Raw genomic sequence first — 7,791 nt, forward strand, 5'->3', positions numbered from 1 at the left:
CTAATTAATAATTTTAGTTAAATAATTTATTATGTCAATATATATTACCAATAAAAAAAATTTAAGCAAATATAATTATAGTTATTTCAAATATATATATATAGTATTATATATTAAGATTGTGGTTTTTCATATTAATTCATAATAATATAATAAATTATTATATTAGTATTATTATTAATAAAATTAATTATATATGTCAGTCATAAATTTAATTTAAACATATTTATAAAAGTTAAATAAATTAATCAATGTCAACAAAGAAGAAAAACAAAGAAAATGAAAAGATAAAAAGTAAGAGAGAGAAAAACCATTGAAAACCCTATGGATGGAAATATGAAATGGATTGGAATAAGATATTTTCATTTCCAAGATTAAAAACTTGTACCAAACATGATAAATAACATATCGTTTCTCATTCTCACCTCTTATTCTTATGAACCAAACGGGCCAGAAGATAATTATAATGTAATAAATTGGTTAATATGTGAATTTATGATTATTTTTTTTACATTGATTTGTTGATTTTTCTTTTATTAGACTTATACAGTATTCTTATATAAAATTTATTCTTATATAAAATTTCTGACTCAGGTAACGAGTAATTATTTGAAAAATTGTGAAATAAAAATGAAAAAGATCATGGAATAACATTAGTAATCATTAAGTAAAGAAGATAAAGATTTGTGAAAGTCCATAAATGAAGCCAACAAGAGGGTAGCTCAACTGGCAATCTTGAGATTGAGGTTCGATTCCTCTATCTCATACTTTAATTACAATATCTTTAAAAAAAATCCATAAATGAAAATTATTTCAAAATTATTTCCTACTAATATTGTGGCCGAATCAATCAAGTGAAAAATCATTGCATTCATTATTTTCAATTTTGCATCCTAAAAAAATTTGTCTAGTCTAATTTTTATTGAGGGAATTGACCAATGTAGAGAGATACATGATACAAAGATTAAAATGGTCAAAAATCTACACCTAAACATATTAAATTTTTTGGATATTTGTGAAATTATGATCGTAGAATGGTCTTTATGGCTAAATATTTCTAAAAACAATAAATTTAGAGAATATATTTCTAAAACAATAAATTTAGAGAATAGGACCTCTAAATAGAAATTTTTTTAATCTCCAAAATCGAGGAAAGATCAGAGTCTTTTTTTTTTTCTCTTTTTAATAATGAAGGAATCTTTTTTACTTTTTTTTTTAGTTTAACAATATTGCAAGTAAAAAAATGAACCTATCACCTTGTCAAAAGTACATATTTTATACCAATTAGGTTATATGTTAGAATTGAAAGTCAATCACAATAATTTTTGTATCGTGGAATGATCATTGTCTTAATAATTATTGTTGCACGACTTTGGTATTAGTCGTCTCAGGTCTATTGCTCCCCAAAGTTAACACAACATTCTTGACAAGTGAACACTCGTCAAAAAAGAGTTGAGATAAAAAAGAATTTTTTTTTTTATCAAAATACCGAAAGGGAGTAAAAGAGCTACAATTATTGAAGAACTTGTTCATCTCTTTTCCAAATAAGAAATAAACGTTTCAAATCCACAAGATTAGCAAAAAAAAATTAATAATAATACGGTGAAAGCGCATAATTAAAAAAACAAGATATAAAAGTTATTTCTTTTTTTACACAAGCGTGATACCCAAATTTGCTAGCTGATCGGATGTGCAGTAATGGCAACACGCGTGTAAGGGGAGAAATGTTAGTGCTACTCTAAACACTTTTTACCCGTCCACATAAAGGTGTTAATATATATATATATATACCAATTCAAAACTTCTAATAGGTACAAAAGTAAAATATACTTTTTGATAAGTTATTTCGAACATTATGTTCATGTTGCAAATATTCGACATGGCCCTACTCCACTCAATAAATTGTCATTCCTTACTACAAAACTCAAATTATAGAAATAAACTAGCCTTGTGAATTAAGTTGGTCTCAAAAAGGAAAAATATAGTTTAGGGCAAGCTTTAACTTGGCCTTCAATTTTTTTGTTAGAGGCCAAGCTTGGCTAACATTTCTCTTCATTTATAGGCCTACTCTAAATGTTTTTTTCACATTATTGTTTGTTTTTTCTTTTATAAATTCAACCTTTATTTTAAATACTAGACAGGGAATCTCCATAGAAACAGTCCCATATCTCAATGAAAATGAAATTAATAAGTAAATGCAAGTATCCAAGACAATAGTACAATAATCCACCTAGGCTTGGCACCATGTGCCCCTTCTTAATTCTTTCCCATTTTGCATGCATTCAAATTTATTCTTCAAAAAATTGTACTTAAATGGGTTTAAAGCTTCTTAAAGGGATTAAACATTAGTGCTTTCCATCTTGAATGGTAAACTTAAATCTCTTCCTCTACATTTGTGATGTAATATTCTTTTTTCTTTTTCTTTTTTTAAAAAAAATTACTTAATTTTTACAATATGTCGTATAAAATCTTAACTGAGCAGAAAAGGGGATATATGAATGAATCTAAATCATATCCAAATGAGATAAGAAGTCTATTTGTAACACAAATATGGTTAAGAAATGTTTAAATGTATTGATGACTCTATATTTATACCAGCTATATACACTTTTATTGTTAATGGCGTAATCATAAGAATTTGAAAGTTTGTTTGGTTTGCAACAACTCTATATTAGGCGACATCTTGAAATTCATCTAAGAAGAATGTGAATAAGGAGTGAGGATAAAAAAATGTTGGAAAGACTTGTATTCTACCAAGTCATAGGAAAATGATGAATCCATATTTCATATCTTGATCTGAATTCTAAACCTAAAGCCTTAGAAATAAGGATTCATAAGGAATTAACCATTTAAATGAGGATTCATGGTGGAACTATTTAATTGATTTTTTTTTTTTAAAATAAAAATCATTTCATTATATTTCCGAAAAAGTAAGCAGAATAATTCTCTGGGGGCATCCTCCCTCGATCCCTGCAAAATTAAACAAAAAAAAAATTTGCAGGAATGAAAAATAAAATGGGGTAGAGACAAAAACGGAGAAGTTATCTCCATCCAACCCAACCCAATAAACATCTCTATCTTAGGTAGTTGATTTGAACTTGAAAAAAACGTATTAGATTATATTTGCATCTCTTACCATAACCGATATCATCTCTCAAAATGATCATGGTTGTTATGGTTGTTAATAATTTATGTTCTATCATTTTCTTTTTCGAGAAAATATCAATTTATACTTTTGAATTTTGAGATTATCAATTAAAATTCATAACTAATAGTTGCATCAATTTTAACTTCGAACTTTCACAAATGTATCTATTTATACTCTTCATTATGTTCCATTTGGATAAATATCAGGTGAGACTTATAATTTAACAATTAAATCTCTAAACTTTCATAAACGAATCAATTTGAAAGAAGCAACTCCTTGACGATTTTCAAAGATAACCTTAATATATGGACTAATTGATTCGTTTGTAACAATTTAGATGTTTAATTAAAAAAAAATAATTAGTGTATAAATTTACACACTCACAAAAATTTAGAATTTCAATTAATACAATTATTAGTTTATAATTTGATGTATAAATTATTGGGAAAGGAGTTGTACTTAAAGACATTTTCCCTGTCATCACAAATTCAAAAAGCTTTCTTTTAATAACTTAACACTATAAGAAAAGAATATTACTTAAGAAAAAGAGAGAGGAAAAGAAAAAGAAAAAGAAAAAGAAAAAAGAAAAAGAGTTGGGGGTTAATTTGCAAAAATAGAAATAAGAATGGGACAAATAAAGATAATAAGAGAGAGTTAGAGGGTTCTCACCGACAAATGGCCTCCATCCCCTCTGTTCTCATCTCACCCACCCAATACAGCTGTTCTTTCTGTCTTTGCATTCATTTTTCTTACCCCACTCATCTATTTTTTTTTTTTTTTTTTACATTTTTTAATAAATAAACAAATATATTTTGAGGATTTTTTTAATAAATAATTAAGGTAGGTCAATACTCATTAAAAATATGTATGATAGTCATAGTAGTGGTTAATTAAACATAGGGTTAAAATAGGAGTTCTCCAAATTCAATATTTTCATATTTGAACTTCCAATTAAATATATATATATGTCTATTACATTTGAGTTATGCTCATATATTATCAATATTTTACTTTTTACTCATTTCATAAATAAAATTTATAAGTGAGTCAATTTAAATATAGTTCAATGAATATGATACCAATTATCATTTTAAATATTGATGATTCAATCTAATTTTTTGAAATGGTTAATTTTAAAAAATGGTCCGTAGGGGAGGATGGGAGGTAATTTAATTACATTATGTTTTGTATTCCAACATGAACATAGTTTAAAATCATTTTGAAAAGAAAATTTAGTCTTTATTCTCGTTATTCTAAATATCACAAATTGTTCCTCAACTATATTCTATCCACTTGAAGAAGTGAGGTCCTTCTTAGGCTTCAAGGACGAATGGCGATGATGACTTTCTTTGCCGCAAAAACATCCTCCCACATGTCGTGCAGGCTCGAGGGGAAACGAGGACAAGGTGAGCTTAATGAATTTAGGGCTTGATTATTGTGTGTAAACTTTTATTATCAATTTGAACAAAAAGCTCAGTCAGCACCACTTTAACACAATCATCAAATCATATATGCAATTTAAAAGTCCCGTAAGCTCTCTTGTTCTATTACAAGGGAATAACCATTTAAACCCATTCTTAAAAACTACTAAATAGATCTATTTTTAAAATTTAGGTACCAAAACATATCTAATATTCAAAGGGTAATACTTGAAAACGTAGTGTACCCATCTCTATGGTTTCCCCTCCCATCACATACACTAAAAAAAAATTAAAATATTTCAAAAAAATAAATAAGAAGAATTTGCCACATATAATTTGATAGAATGTACAAATATATGTATCTGACGATTTATGACGCTTCATCTTTGCTCGTATCCAAATTTATAATTTAACCTTCTATATATATAACAAATCCCACCCAAGGTTTATGAGTTCAGTTAGAGTTTCTCCTGCCACTCTCTCTGTTTCTTGTTTAAAAGCACTTGCTCTGCAAACTCCTTTTGTGCTCTGCTGAGAAACAAATCTGAGATTTTCATTTCTAATCTGAAAGATCAAAGATGAGAACTCAGATTTTGGTTCTTGGTTTATTCTTATGTTTCCTTCTCTTAAGTGCTTCTTTCATGGACACTGCCATGGCTGACTCAGGTACTTTCTCTCTTTCTTCTTTTCTTTTTTGTTATTTTTTTTTTCTTACCTCTGTTCAAATCTTGCACCTCAACATTCCAAATCCATGGCACTATATGAAATTCATTCAGATATGTGTAAACAAATTCAGAAACTTGTTCTTTTTCCATGGAAATGTTTTTAACTTGATATTTATTGTCTGACATGTTTTCTTTGAACGTGATGAAAAGAGACGATTAAACGATGTCTAAAGAAAGAAAAGTTGTTTAGTGACTCAGTTGTCAGGAGTAGACAAATTAAATCTAGGGGTTAATAGAGACATGTAGATTGTTGAATCCATATCTATTGGTTATAATGAAACGGTCACATTGTAGCGGTCAGTTGAATATTGTTCTCTTAGATATCATTTGAGAATATTTATTAAAAAAATCATAGAAATCTAAGAAATTAGAGTACGATTATTAATATAACAAAATTTCACTATCTATTAGTGATGGACTGCCATAAACATCTATCAGGGTTAATGATAGATGTCTATCGAATCTATCACTGTTAGAGAATTATATTTTACTGTACTTAAAAATATTTTTAGCAATTTTACCATTTAAAACAATTGTCTATTTTTCAATTGAAAACACATTTTTGAGCACTTAAAAAATCTATCTAAACGAGTCTAGTAACTTTTTTCAGGAAAATGTGACCAAAATCCATGTCCTTCTCATGCCTGGTCTTATTTCATGAGTTTTTTTAAGTAATAATAGAAGTATTTATCACCACCATTAATTTTGTATTAGTCCTTGCCTTGATAATGATCAACAGAATTAGGAAAAACATAACAACCCACCATTATGAATAATCTAGGTCATCACAATCTATAAAAAAAAAAAAAACAATGAGTTCAAATTATGATAGCCACCCGTTTAAAATTTAATATCGTATGAGTTCTCTTATTCAAATGAAATTAATCCAAAAAACAAAATTGATTCTGAATGATGATATGTGGAATGTGTTCGGGGTCGGGAAAGATGTGTGCACAAGACCATGCAGGAAGAGATGCTCGAAAGCGAAGCTGAAGCGTCGGTGCATGAAATATTGTAGAATATGTTGTAGTAAATGCAAGTGTGTGCCAGGGGGTTATGGCAAGCGCCATTGCCCTTGCTATAGCCATGTTCACACTCTTAGGGGTAGGGCCAAGTGCCCTTAAATTTAAGGCCATTATTGTCCCTTATGAAATAAGCCACCTAAATAGTACTATAAGGAGACCAAAATAATTTTGTGTCTCAATTAAATATTAATGCTTGAAAGTTTGAATGTGAGGTTTGGTGTGCCTTTTATTAAACAATGTGTATTTATGATCTACCTTATTGTATTTTATTATTTAAGGCCCTCTTCTATTGTATTCTATTCTAATTTATGTATCTAGAAGATTCAATGGTTGTTGGGTTTTCATTCAATACAAAGTATAATAATGTTAATTTTCCCTCACTAAATTGGTTGGATTATGCCTGTTCAAATTCTTTTATAAGCAATGGATTTAAAAGTTATTTGTATATAAGTTGAAAGATGATAAATAATTTCTAGCCTAAAATACTTTATAGACTTCTTCTAAACATCAAAAATCATGATTTTCGCTAATTGATTTATCAATAATATTATATTACATTGAAAATTATAGCTGTAATGGAATATCATTCATAGTTATTTTCTCTTGATTATATTTTCTTACTTACTATTTTTATAGAGACTAAAACTCTCCTCACTTGTGGGCTTAAAAATTCATTGAATACCCAACAAGTAAAATTCAATATTAGTTGGAGAAAAAATGACAGATAGTATTCTAATTCAAGACTTCATGTTGCTCTAATATGATGTTAAATAACCAATCGACCTAAAAACTTAAGAACTTTTTAAGTCTAACTATACGATCTACTTGATACTAAACACATCGAATTTTTCTCTTCGAAATAGAATTCAATATTAGTCATAACAACGTGGTCGTCTTAAACTAAACATGAGATAAAAACTCAAAAATTTGATGCCCTTAATAATCACTGGATACAAATTTTAGATACTTAAAAGTTTCTCCCTCATAATGAAACGGCGTAGAATTGTAAGAACCAAAGCCACACTGTAGCAATATCCTCGAATAATTTATCCTTCTATTCACCTAACAATCTCGACAATCACTTGTTCTGATTCTACATATTGATCGCTTTGAACTAAAAGTAAACTTTTTGGTGCATTCAAAGAAACAACAAACAAAATGCTTAGTCAATCCAACTTAGTGAATGTAAAGAGTATGGAAGACAAAATCTGAGAAAAGGGGCATTCAGCATATCAGAAAGTAAGACAATTATACTATTAAAAGAGTTGAGAGATTTTTGTATGGACGATCCAATTTTTTTGGGGAAAAATGAAATTTGCCCGCTTTTTGAAAACAAAGTTTTTTTACCCTTTGCTAACATCAAATTCCATGAAATTACTAAAATGAACTCGCGCACGTGGAAAATCCATCTTGCTCTCGCTCTCTCGCTCTCTCTTCTTGTCCTTACTTACAAATTACTCACCCTCTCGCTT

At 28.4% G+C, this 7,791-nt stretch overlaps 1 long non-coding RNA gene across 1 annotated transcript; it reads left to right on the forward strand.

Moving 5' to 3' along the window:
* Nucleotides 1–4,395: 4,395 nt before the first annotated feature.
* Nucleotides 4,396–6,624, forward strand: LOC120078709. The gene is made up of 2 exons (XR_005482077.1): nucleotides 4,396–5,235; nucleotides 6,240–6,624. It is a non-coding gene; the product is annotated as an uncharacterized LOC120078709 (long non-coding RNA).
* The last annotated feature ends 1,167 nt before the right edge of the window (nucleotides 6,625–7,791 follow it).

This window comes from Benincasa hispida, chromosome 5, assembly GCF_009727055.1.
Source record: "Benincasa hispida cultivar B227 chromosome 5, ASM972705v1, whole genome shotgun sequence".
In the NCBI taxonomy this organism is placed as follows: domain Eukaryota; kingdom Viridiplantae; phylum Streptophyta; class Magnoliopsida; order Cucurbitales; family Cucurbitaceae; genus Benincasa; species Benincasa hispida.